Consider the following 13,578-nt stretch of genomic DNA (forward strand, 5'->3'; position numbering starts at 1 on the left):
CTATGTTACATTTTAAAGAGCTTTGTAATAAAGTTTTAAGCTATAAGTCTCCATCTGGATCATCGTATTGTTTTTCTTTCAGAATTCCCTGAATTCTCACGGCCATTTTTTTGCCACAGTTCCTAATAGTTCCAGGAACAAGTGCAGTGAATGGACGGGCTCTGCTCTCTTTGGGAAAGTAGGGCATGCGAGAGCCTGGGGACGCGCAGGATTAATGCACTAATTCCATTCATGCACTATTCAAAACTGCAAAGGTGCTTTCATCAGTAATCTGCAGAGCAGTGGCCCAAAACTCACTCACATTACGCCGTATCATCACAAGCCATCTGCAGAACACTTCATGCTAACAGGAGCCACTTCCCACGGCTCTTCTGGGTTGAAGATGTTCAAGGTCTCTTTGTGGGCTCACTGCATATCTTAGTCCTTGTCCACACTATTACGTTTTCCTTTGAAAACGCATCTTTTTGGTCTTCTGTCCACACTGAAGGCCATTGCACACTGAGTCAGAAATTCGCATCTGAAATTTTCGCACATAAAAAAAACAAATTCGCCCTCATGTTATGTCAATCACGCTTGCACGCTGTCTACGAAACTTTCGTCCGTAATAAAAAAATTCGGATGGGGTTCGATTTTCTGAGTTTTTCGCATCCACAGCCAGCATTTTGAGAGGTTTTTTGACAATTCAGAGCCACCGTACAAAATACAGAATGGCGTCTGACAAGTTGATACACTTCGTATAACCTGTACACAGCTGTTCTGTCTGCTCAGCGCATCCACTGGTCGTGTGTGTGTGTGTGTGTGTGTCCATACCTTAGACATGCTGCCAGTCTCTGTTCAAGATCGATTGGTTCACAGAAATTGGTGGTCTTCTTTTTAATATGTGGCTCCAGTATCGCTAGCAAAGCATCAAACTGTTCCACTGACATCCTGAGGTATATTTTGAATCGCGTGGGATAATTTCGCAACTCCTTGATAAGGAGCTGAAACTCTCCTTCCTCTCGGCGCAATCTCAGGATTGGATGGACCCAATATTTCCTCTTTCTTTTTCTCTTTTTAAGAAGGGAGATAGCAACAAAATCATCCTCACTGCTTGACGAATCCATTTTGTATTTTTTTAAATATTTTTCCGCAAAGGTTTAATACATACGCCGGACTCAGTGTGCAAGGTTTCTGTGCGTGACGAATTTTTAGGCTGACGAACACGAAAAAATACGCAATGGCCTTGAGACTGCGTTTTTAGCTATGAAAACTAAGCTTTATGAAAACGCTCCCCAAAGTGGATACATTTTAAAATGCTGTTTTCGCATTATGGTGTGGACTGTGAAAACAGAGGTTTTTGAAAACGATGACGTAAGTTTAGTCATGTGACGCATATTGAATCTATAGACATTCATGTTTATACCAGTATTGTGCCTGTTATGTGCTGTTCACTTTCACACAGTTGCTAAAATGTGTTACTTTGCACACTCTTCATATCACAGTTCTGCATTTGCAGGTGCGTTTTAGACCAAACACATAATGGTGAGTGAGTGCGACCTGGACGCATCGGTGAATGCTGGGATATTTTGCTAAATAAAATGATCCTGCCCGAAGAATTGCGTGATAACGTCTGTATGAGCTTTTATGAGAGTTTACGCATGCGCTGTAAGGTGAGTTTAGCGTTTTCCGACGTTTCAGTGTGGATGAGAAACTTGGGAAACGCCTGTAAACGCTAGTGTGGACGGTAACGGTTTTGAAAGGAAACCTCCGTAAACATATGCATAGATGAATTGTTCATAATAAGACCTATAACATGCATTTAGAAAATAAAATTCATCTTCCTTTCATGTAAACTCTCACCTTTTTTTTGCACAAATCTGTACAAATGCTAATGTCACACACCTTTGCATGTGGAACGACAAATTTTCCATGCCATGTATAAAAACTATCATCATGAAAGCCTTGTTATCAGCTGCAGCGTCTCATGCAGTCCTCCTGTATATAGATCTGAACAGAACTGAGTCACGCAGCGAGAAGGAGCCGCTGATCCTGGGCTTTATTCTGCTTAGTCATTCTGCTGTTGAACATGACAGACTAACTTCCTTCCTCCTGATGGCATGTAACCAGAGATGTTTTTTCATATCTTTCACTGTCCACAATCCTCTCCAACATTACTGATTTATGAGAGCATTTATACTGCTGAAGGGAACCCAGCGACTAACAACTACAGGCAATTTGGCTGATAAAGAGCTGCCAGAGAATGATGGAAGAGAGCCAGAAACAATAGATTAATGAAATATTGACACTGATACTGAGAAGCATTGATCTTTTTTTGATGGCTACGGTCCTGAACTAGTATTTACAATTAAGATAAGGGAATATTTTGAAGAATGCAGGAGTCTCTGTATTCCATACAGTGAAATGTGGATGAATACTGCGGAAATGACAGAAAAAATAACCTTGAAAGTAGTCCATGTGATTCATGCATTTTTTTATTGTACTGAAAACAGTTATTCGTTCATGTTTAGTGGAAGAAAGAAAGTCATACAGGTGTGAAACAACTAGTAAATGATGAGAAAAGTGTTGTTTTTGCATGCTATTCCTAAACTCTTCAGTCACCTTTGACCAAAAAATTTAACATTTTGATTTTTATTATTTCCTACTTCATCGAAATGGTGACTTTTGTAGGATTAGCTGCGAACAAATCGTAGACATGAATCAAAAAGGTTCAATGATCCCAAAAAACATAGTCACACTTGTATTCCTCACAGTAAAAAACGACCACCATAGAAAAGAATGGGAATAATTTTTTTAAAAATATGAAAATACAGAGAGTTTTTTGGCTGTGAAATGATCTACAAATCAGCTTTGATTCAGATAAGAAGCACACAGCAATGAAGGGGTTAATTGACTAATCATTTATAAAATAGAAAATAAACATTGTATGGATTGATTAACTTCTCACCCACATCCAAGTGTTGATGAAAAAAAAGAAAGAATGAATGAAGCTAAAAAATTGTTGTATTAAATTCAATTGTACAATATATTCCCATAGAAAACACTTATTTTAAATTGTAATAATTGTTCACAAAATTACTGTTTTTACTGTAGTTTTCATCAAACAAATGCAAAAGAGACTTCTCTCCAAAACATTTTAGAAATCCTTTAAATGCTAGTGAAACTTCCCAACAAAATAACAAGTGTCTATTTTTTCTATAACCTCGCAAACTCCATTAAAAACAACCTTGCATATTAAGATTGATTGTTTGTCCCGTCACACTGTTGCATAAGTGACTCAGACAATACCCACAGTGTAAAGATTGCTGTTTAATTATATTATTTCATTATGCATATTTATGATGCAGGCTGATATACGAGCCGCTGTAGTTTGTGGTGATTTAGCGCTGTGACAGAAACCACTAGTGCTCATAAACGTGTCCCTGTGCACTTTATGGCATCTACCCCACTAAGATAATTGAAAATAGTTGCGAGTTTAATTATCATTTGGAAGCAGTAATTGTGTTTACCCTAGTAGCAGAAGCTAGAAACAGCCGTGCTAGTTTATGCCATGAGAACAAAGGCTCTTGGGATCTGGATCCCTTTGGATACTGGAAGAAATGAGATGATTGACCGCAAGGATTGGATGACAGATATCTCTTTTGCCAGCCACGTATACAATAAAGGCCTTTAAACTGCATTAAATCAGCTCAGATCCGTTGGGACGATAACCGGGCTGCCCAGCAGCACTGAACACACACACACACACACACACACACAGTGTACTGTAATCTCTGTAGGGCTTGGAAAGGCAGCACTCTGTTTATATGGCATGCTAATCTTTGAGGACGTTAATCTGTGCGGTCTGAGTTCAGAGCTGGTTACAGTGCAGTCTATATGACATATGCTGTAGGACGCTGTCAGTTCATGCAGTTATTAGTTTGACTGATGTCATTTGTTCAAGGCTTCATCATTGCTATAGTTGTGTGTTTGGTTGTGTTGTTAGCGTGACTGCCAGCAACGTGCACATGGTAAATGAAGTGATTCTGAGTGTCATTTGGCTTTGAGACTAGAAAAACTTGTGCATGTGCTCTTTTTATAGTTTTTCTTATACTGGTGTGTTAAATATTGAAAGGGCACACTCTTTTAAAGGAAAAAACTGAATTAACATTTTGTCTACAATACAGAAAATTAAATAAATAGTTTGAAATGCTATTATGAAACGATATGAAAGGAGTAGTTATCTAACAATCAACATTATCCTTTGCAATGGTAATGCATACTGTACTGAGTAGCACATATTTGTCCATGTGATATTAATGAAATGACAAGCCATATATTTCATTTTTTAATACTTAAGTCTTTCCCTGCCATTGACGGAATTTTCTGGCAATCCGTGTTTTCACTGTTATACGGTAGGTGGCGCTATTACGCATCCTCTGAAAGAGTGCAGAATCTCCTGATCAAAACACGGATGAAGAAAAAGCAAAAACAAGCAATAGACGCATTGCTGACACACATGTGAAATAACATGATCATCAACATTAAACATCATATAAATCAAACGTTACTGAATGAAATGTTGAACACATGAAGAGGAAAGGACTGAAGCTTTGAGGTGTTGATGGAGTCGATCTACTCCATCTGTGTCCTGATCATCACCCTGAATCCCATTCGGACAGTCTTTGACAATTTTTTTTTTATATATTGCTTGTTCAGATAACAAAATATTCTGGGGGGAATGGGTTGGAAGCTTGTTTCTGCCACACACACACACACACTGACTTTTTTTCTCAGAATTGCATGAAGTAAACTCGCAATTGTATGAGAAAAAGTCAGAATTGTAAGATAAAAAAAGTCACAATTATCTCCTTGGCGGAAAGCATTTTTTTAAATGCTAGCAGTGAAAGAGTTAGCAGGGCTGCATGATATGCAATATGGCTAATTACGATTATCAAATCACAAAGGCTACGCCATGCTGTGTTTTGTTTAACAATATTAATATTATTATTATTTTATAGCCATATCAATATATAATCACTGCATTGTGCAATTGTGCAAAACTTAAATTTCTGTTAAATCGCAGAAATTTGCAGTTTGATTTTTTTCTCCCCTTCAAATCGTGGACATCTGTGAGTAATTCATTAATAGTTTGACATCCTAAAATATTGTGAGACTTGCATGCGTGATACATCAACTTCTGACTTAACCAACAGTGTGAGTCTGGGGCGAGACTATGGTTGGAGACATTGTTTGTTGGTTTGTTTTATTGCACTGTTTTTTAATTTAGTTTGATGCATGTGGCTCAGACACATTGACTGCTCATGAGCAGAGGTGTCAAGTCCAGGTTCAGAAAGTAAAATTCCTCCTCAGTATTTTGTTCCAATCACCTGGATTTGCTAATTTAGCACAGTTTTTCAGCCAGGAGATATAACTAATTAGTGAAATCAGTTAATGGGTGGAATAAACATATGGCAGGACTTTTACTTTCTGACCCCTGGAATTGACACCTCTGCTCATGAGGATGATGCAGGTTTGAATCCAGGTTGTGTTTTCCAATCAAAAAGTCGAAAAATAATTTTTAAAAGAAAACAATAGACTTTAACATGGATGAGCTTTCTGAAGGCTTTGAAATCCTTTTCTGTAGATGACTTTAGAAAATAGCCATCTGGCTTGGAATTTGAAATGATGAATAGACATAAATGTTGCATTAACATATTTCTACTTCAATACTAGTTTCACATTAATAATCTCTGTCAGAGGCGGATTCTTTCTCTTCTGGCTTTAGTCTTCCAGCTTAACTCAGAGTCAGTCTTATCTGTGCTTGTGATCATATTTAATCCCTTTAGGTACAGCATGAGACACAACAAACATTTCCGCTCTTTATTTCATCTCTCTTTCATTCGTTTTTTTCTTAAATGCCAGAACTAGTATTAATCTAAACATGTTTGTCTACATTATATTCAATCTTCTGCGACAGATTGACATGCATTCGAAACGAGATTACAGCAGAATCTCTTCAGAGTAAATAGATATTTTCCTCTTTTTGATCAGAATGACATTTATTCTCCATCCGAGGGGAATTTAAGGACATACTCTTTAAACGTTGATTCTGCAGCTATTTTTGTGTAGAGACCTGCATAAAATTTAGTGTGCATTATAGTTTATTCTTTCCAAGAAACACACGCTCAGACAGAAACAGAGCATCTGAAGTGTAAAGTCACATGTGCTGCTGTTTTTTTAATGCTTAGTTTGCATTAAATTGATCAAAAGTGACCATTTATACAAGCTACTAAAATGACATTTATGATACAAAAGATTACAATTTCAAATAAATGCCGTTCCTTTAAACTTCAAATAATCCACAAAAATATAAAGCAGCACAACTGTTTTAAACATAGATAATAATCAAACATGTTTTTTGAGCATCAAATCATCATATTATACTGATTTCTGAAGGATCATGTGACACTGAAGACTGGAGTAATGATGCTGAAAATTCAGCTTTGATCACAGGAATAAATTACATTTTGACACATGCTCAAATAGAAACCACTTATTTTAAATTGTAATAATATTTCACAATATTACTGTTTTTACTGTATTTTTAATCAAATAAATGCATCATTTGTGAGCAGAAGAGACATTTAAAAAATCACACCAACCTCAAATACCGATCATTCAAAATGCATTGATACCATAATAATAGGTGTAATCATGGAAATTTGGTTTTCATTGATCTGCAGTAGATATTACAAAGTAATGTGAGTCACATGGTTTTATGTATGTTTGTGTATCTGTGAACGTGCAGGAGCGAGACACTTCGGGAACAGCTGGGTAGGGACCTCTGGTAGGGCCTTCTGAGGTCAGAGGTCATCTAGTCCGGGAGGGGTCTTAAAGGGATAGTTCACCCAAAAAAAAAAAATCCGGTCAGTAATTACTCTCCCTCATGTTGTTCAACCCCGTAAGACCTTCGTTCATCTTCGGAACACAAATTGACAAATTGTATAGCGTAAGCTTCTGTTGTTGCACGTCACACGCATCACACACATGACCAGCGTCGGCCAATTGTGAGCCTACGTGTGACGTATCTCTACGCTATCACACTACGCTAACTGACTCGAGCCCCACAGAGGAGGAAATGAATAACAAGTGTCAATCCCTTTAGAAGCCTATGGAGGAGTGATCCAGCTCTCAGATTTAATCACAAATATCTTAATTGGTGTACCGAAGATGAACGAAGGTCTTACGGGGTTGAACAACATGAGGGAGAGTAATTACTGACCGAATTTACATTTTTGGGTGAACTATACCTTTAAGAGTCAGCTAGTAATAAAGCGAGGCTAGCAGGCATGGAAAGTCTTCCAGAAAGACCTTGAGATCAGTATAAAGGCAGACCAGCTCTTCCTGGTGTCGTCTCACTCATTCTACAGCGTATCTTCTGTGTGCTGACTGGGCCTTCTTGCAAGAATAAATACCTTTTAAAAGACTATTTGATTCAGAGTGTCTCTTATGCAGTGATGATGGTATGATAGAAATTTTTGCCACAACCATAGGCCAGCATGCAAACCGATAAATGTGTGTAGAAGTCAATGTTTGTACGTGAGCTTCGGGGTGAGCGAGAGGAATGGCACAGCTGGGCAGGGTTTGTTATTAGATCTTGTTTTGAAGGTATCGAGGGCAGGATTTTTAATGCATCGCAGACCAGGATCGACTCCACTTATATCTCTGCGGGAACCAGAGGCCAAATTACAGACCAGAACAAAAGCTTTCTGGAGGGAGAATGCGAGTCGGCAGCTTTTTGATTTAGTCCTTATATAACTAAAGTCCTCACCTAGAGATAAGAGCTGAAGAGGCTCTGATTCTCAATATGAAGTGACTGCAGGGTGACACCCGTCTCACTTTGCGTCAGCGCACAGCATTTTCATCCCTTGTCCCGCACGTCGCATATTGAGAAAATGACCCGCATTTTCATCAGTCTGTTGGTTTTTAATTTTAATTAAGAAAACGTGCATGCGTTCTTTTGCCTTTTTAAGAAAGCATTTTATTTATTCTTTTTGCGGCGTAGTTTTTCACCTATATTTACGTAACTGCGCTTCGTCAGATGTACAAATACAACATCCGTTTTTAAAATCCTATCCAAAGGTTGAAAGCACAGGAGTAAACACGTCACTAGTGGGTCGTGACGCTGTCAATCAAAATGTGGAGCGGTGATTCGTTCATGTGTTTCTGTCAGAAAACAAATGGATAATTCTGTAAATTGAACTTTTAAATTTAACAGAATTTATCAACTTGTTGCTGCTGTGGTTGTTTTAATTCACATCCTTTCTAAAAAATACGTTTTTGGTTTAATATATTCTTAATATATAAGACTGTCAATGATCTAAATTCATGATGGTTTATATTTTATTTGTTCATTCATTATTTATTTTGTTGGATTTTAGTTGGACTTGGTCAGAACTGTTTCAGAAATAGTGATCTGCATGATGCCTTTGGCCTCAGAGATGTTGAGCTTAAATGTCATGTAAAATAAAGACATGTTATGTTACATTGTGATGTAATGGTGTTTTCTGGAAGGGACTAAAGAACAAAGAATTTTTATCAGCTGAAAGGCAGAATACAAATGTTTTTATTAAGTTAGATAAACATTATATAACAGTTTCAGGTTATGTTTTAGTGTTGGTAACATGTCCCACATTGTCCCACACAAACTTATAATCGTCCCAGATTTGGTTTGTTTGATGGTGGTCAACCTAACTGCAAGCGACAGGTGTGGCTGATCATTTAAGATAAAATTATTTTATTTATTTTTTGCATCTGGAAATGACAGTGGTTTGACACTCGATCACAGGGCTGGGAATTGAGAGCTGGTTCTTTATTTATTTTATTTTTTAAATGCCATGATTTTTTTTTTCAATGATTCTTTAGTATCTACATTGAGACCAAAGTAAAGCATCATTCTGAAATATTATGCTATTGTTTATATTCACTCCTGCTGAATCTACAGCACCACATAAAATACAATTTTTACATGAGTTTTGAGTTTGCATGTTTGATTGAATATGGTGTGAGAGAAAGGCTGGATGCCATGAAACATTTTTCTAAATTCTTTCAAAAAGAAACATTCTGTCATCATTTACTCGGTTCATATTCCATATTTTATTTCTTCTGCAGAACACAGAAGAATCACTGCAAAACGTGAATTTATTCCCCAGTCTTGGTTTCCAGTACGAACATCTAAACATTCTTATATCAAGAAACGTTAACTTGAGATGCAAACATGGCATAACATTAGAAGTCTTCATTTCTAATAAAAAATGGATCATAATTAAGTGAGTTTAATCTTAAAGCAAGAAAATATCTGCCATTGGGGTTAGAAAAGTTAATGTTTCTGCTTTAAATTAGGTTTATTTTCCTGACCCCTTTTTTTTTTTTATTGTTTTAGGCTTAAACTCTCTTAATTTTGATACATTTTTAATAAAAAAAAAACTTAATATGTTGTGTCATCCTGCTTCTCCAGTAAATGTATCTTGATTGAATAATGTTTAGAAAATACTGAAACAAAAATTGCAATTAAGATTTATTAAGAATAAAAAGGAAATCTTCTTATGATATCATTGAGTTTTGGTGAGCTTCTCTTTCCTCTTTCACAAACGAAGCGACTCTGAGGTGTGTGAAGGAGTGCAAGCGTGGAGTAAATGCTTCAAACTGACCAATCAGAGCTAGTTAAACCAAGAGAAGCTCAGATATATACGTTCAGATCTGCAGATATAAGAGATGGTGATTTGCTGACAGTTCCATGCGCCATTAGGAAGAAAACGACTGGTTTTATTCCCCACAGAGCTGTTGAGTTTGCCCGTATCTGACATTGGACAAAATCAGTGAGGGACAGAGTTCAAAACTCAAATCTTTTCAGCTCAGGACAGGTGTGGGAGGAGAAGACAAGCGTTAGAAAGCTGAAGGGTTTTCATGTCAGCGAGAGTCTCAGAAGAAGTCAAGAAATTTGAAAAGAAATCCACTTTCTGAATGATCAAAGTTGAAGATGATTTAGTTACAGAGACGTTCTGTATACTACATTTATTCTGCTCAAAGAAAATGTTATAAAAAAACAAAACAATTATAGCCGCTCCAAACCGCTGAAGGGTCAGTGAGTCTGGCGGATCATTAAACATCTAGAGTCACTTTCCTGATTGTTTGCAGTTTATTTCTCGTTCAGTAAAGCTCTGACGGATTGCTCTCTTTGTAAAACTCACAGAAAGAAGTGAGTCTATGAACTCAGTCGAAGCCCAAGTGGTTTTAAAGTGGCTCAGTGTCTGTTATGCGTTTCTCTTGCCGCTCTCAGACAAACAGGGCATTACGGTTATGCTTTAATAAATTAGACATTTGAACAGGTTGTGAAATATTCAAACGCACTACTACAGTACATGCAAATAATGTGCGATGCTTTCAAAGATTCATTCTGTGGCTGTTCGTGGAAAGCTCAGAGACATAAACTTGATGGTTGCATAGAAATTCAATGCAAAAATAAATATTAAAGAGGACATATTATGCTTTTTTACATGTTCATCTTCCTTTAGTGTGTAATGTTGCTGTCTGAGTGAGCATTAAAAAAGCTCTAAGTTCTTTATATCAGTGTCAGTGTTTCTGAACTCCTGAAACGCCTCCATTGCAGTCTTGAGTTTCTTCCGGGAACGAACACGTCACAATATTCCTCATTTATATAATTAATACGCAGAATAAAGGGGCGGGGACTGGTTGAGTTAGTTAGTAGTGTGTTAAACTGGTGGTTATGATAAGAGCGGGACATTTCCCAAACACACTCAAAGCGCTCGACCAATCACGACACACTGATTTCAGACAGCCAATCAGAGCACAGTGTGCTTTTCAGAAGGAGGGGCTTCATAGAGACAGGAAGTAAACAGAGCGTTACTGACAGACTGGGAAGAGAGGAGCCGCAACAATGGAGAATATGAGGAAAATAATCAACATTCAAGCAGGAAAACCTGTTCAAGTAGAGCCCAAAAACAACATCAAGACTTTGTAAAGGGCATAATATGTCCACTTTTACAGGGATATGATATTAAAATAGAAATGGTATACTTGTCTTGCTGCCGTGGTACAGCTTGGCCTTGAAACGCTCAGAGACTGTGATGTTCTCCGTGGGGCTTCAGGTTCAGGTGTGTCCTTCTGTAATGTGAACATGAGATCATCCATCATGCCACACACACACACACACACACACACACACAGCAGGACACAGCGGTTTGTGAGCGGCGTTTTCAGATCAACTATACTAGAATCCTAAAACATTAACTCCTTTAGGGAACATCCTCAACGGGAACGGTGGCTCATTAAAATGCAAATGTTTTATTTTAAAAATGCAAAGGTTTTTCCTTTAGTACCAGGGCGTTTCCTCTGAGAAGTGTTGGTGTTTAGGAAGAGGCTCACGAGAAAGTTCAGGTCCTTGAAAGATGAAATCATCGAGCTTTTTTACCTTGCTCGTTCTAGTCTCAATCAAGTAGATTACAGAATCAACAAAGCGCATGAGAGAATAAAAATAGAAAAAACACAGCAATTAACACAAGCTAGAAACTGTGTGTGTGTGTGTGTGTGTGTGTGTGTGTGTGTGTGTGTGTGTGTGTGTGTGTGTGTGTGTGTGTGTGTGTGTGTGTGTGTGTGTGTGTGTGTGTGTGTGATGTCTTGCCTGAGTTTGTCTTATCGTCACATTGACCCTAGAATAATTTTTGCATCTTTGGCATAATTAAGTCTGCGAGATGATTGATTGGATTAATTAGGAATGTAGTACAGACCGGCTGCAATCTCACACACACACACTAACCACACCCCTAAACCTACCCATCGCACACTCACACACACACACACACACACACACACACACGCACAAACAAACACACAACACACACACACACACACACACACACACAAACAAACACACACACACACACACACACTCAGACACACATATACACACACCATTCAGTTGTTTTGGGTCCGTAAGATTTTTGAATGGTTTGAACGTCTTTCCAAAGCAGCATTAATTTAATCAAAAATAGAGTTTAAAACAGTGTAATTGCGAAATATATATAATCTGTTTACTGTCACAACAACTCAATTTTATGCATTTTGCCTGAAAAGAAATATTAACCTTGACACATTTTTTAAGGTTTCTTTGATATATAGAAAGTTCAAAAGAACAACATTTATTCGAAATATAAATCTTTTATAACATCTTAAATCTGTTTACTGTCACAACAACTCAATTCTATGCATTTTTGCTGAAAAGAAATATTTAAAAAATCGTACCAACCCCAAACACTTCAGTGAGAGTGTGTGATTTTCATGTTTATTAATAGTGTTTTGTACTATAATCCCATGAATATGGATGGTGTCGGTGTTCTGCAGGGAGAGAGTAATCTTCAGCACACAGACATCTATATTACTCACGAAACCTTGTATGTCATGAAACTTCACCGTGTGAAACTTTAAAGGCATTGTGATGCTGCATTAAATATGCATGACGGTGAGCTCGTAGATAAACAGGTAAAGACTGATGATAGCGATTCTGTGTTCATAAAACATCCCATGACAGCACCACTGTTGTTTTAAGAACGGTTCAGTCATTTCTAAACGAGACATCGGGCTCATGAATATAATACTGATCTGTTATAGCTTTGCTTATATGCTAATGACTCACATGTGTTTTGTTTCAACAGAAACTTTCACCGGCTGGTTTTGCTGCACAGAATTAGGATGACCTACAAATGTACGTAAGATTTTTCTCATCATTTCATACCAAAACACCGTAGTATTATCATCTGATACATCACTGTTGCTATGAGTGAACTCTGAGGTGCTTTGGGTAAAAAGTTTTGCTTGTCCTTTGCGTTGTGTCCTCGGCTGGTGTCGTACGCTCCATAGCACACCGTTTGCATTAAAATTTTAAATTTTGACTTTAACATTCAGATTCTCCTTATTAATTTCCACAGCGAACACATTATGCAAACATGGCCTCTTTGAAAGAGCTCATTATTATCTCAATCAATAATTGCTTTGACCTTGTATCGTATCACATCGTTAAGCAGTTGAGAAATAAATGAGCTTATTGCTCAGTAAGATTTGTCATTTTGTTAAAGGTAGAGGGTTTATGCCAACTATGCTGTGTTCGGCAGTAGGTCATATTAATAAATACTGTATTTTTTTCTCACCTTCTATCATTTTCATAAGTGTTTATCAGAGGGGTCCAAGACCCTAGGACTTTTGTGGCACTTGAACCATGAATACACACAAAATGTTTGTGGAGTTTTGTGGTTAAAATTTAAAAAGTAACAAATCCTTCACTCGCGGGTCAATTTGACCCCCTTAGGAATGAATGTAATGCGAGGAATGCTTCAGAACAACATAAAAACAAAAAAATGCTCAAAATTTTGCCTAAAAATGCTAAAACTTTACCAATAATTTATTTTAAAATGTCTACATCTGTATCTGAATGCATACTGACGAGAAATGCATACATTTTCTCCATATATAGAGCTATAAGGCCATCTAGAGTCACAAAATATATATGTATGAAATATATATCAT

The 13,578-nt window shown here is 37.3% G+C and overlaps 1 protein-coding gene across 3 annotated transcripts in view; it reads left to right on the plus strand.

The window, feature by feature from the left end:
* The window catches only part of dlgap4b (discs, large (Drosophila) homolog-associated protein 4b), a 134,620-nt gene that overhangs the window by 68,328 nt on the left and 52,714 nt on the right, over positions 1–13,578 (plus strand). For all 3 annotated transcript variants that reach the window (XM_077199881.1, XM_077199882.1, XM_077199883.1), the window contains exon 2: positions 12,711–12,760. The gene's annotated coding sequence lies outside the window, so the exon portion shown is untranslated. The remainder of the gene's footprint in view (positions 1–12,710; positions 12,761–13,578) is intronic.

The sequence above is a fragment of the Siphateles boraxobius genome, unplaced genomic scaffold (assembly GCF_051911475.1).
Source record: "Siphateles boraxobius isolate OS27281-9 unplaced genomic scaffold, OSU_SipBor_1 41, whole genome shotgun sequence".
Taxonomy (NCBI): domain Eukaryota; kingdom Metazoa; phylum Chordata; class Actinopteri; order Cypriniformes; family Leuciscidae; genus Siphateles; species Siphateles boraxobius.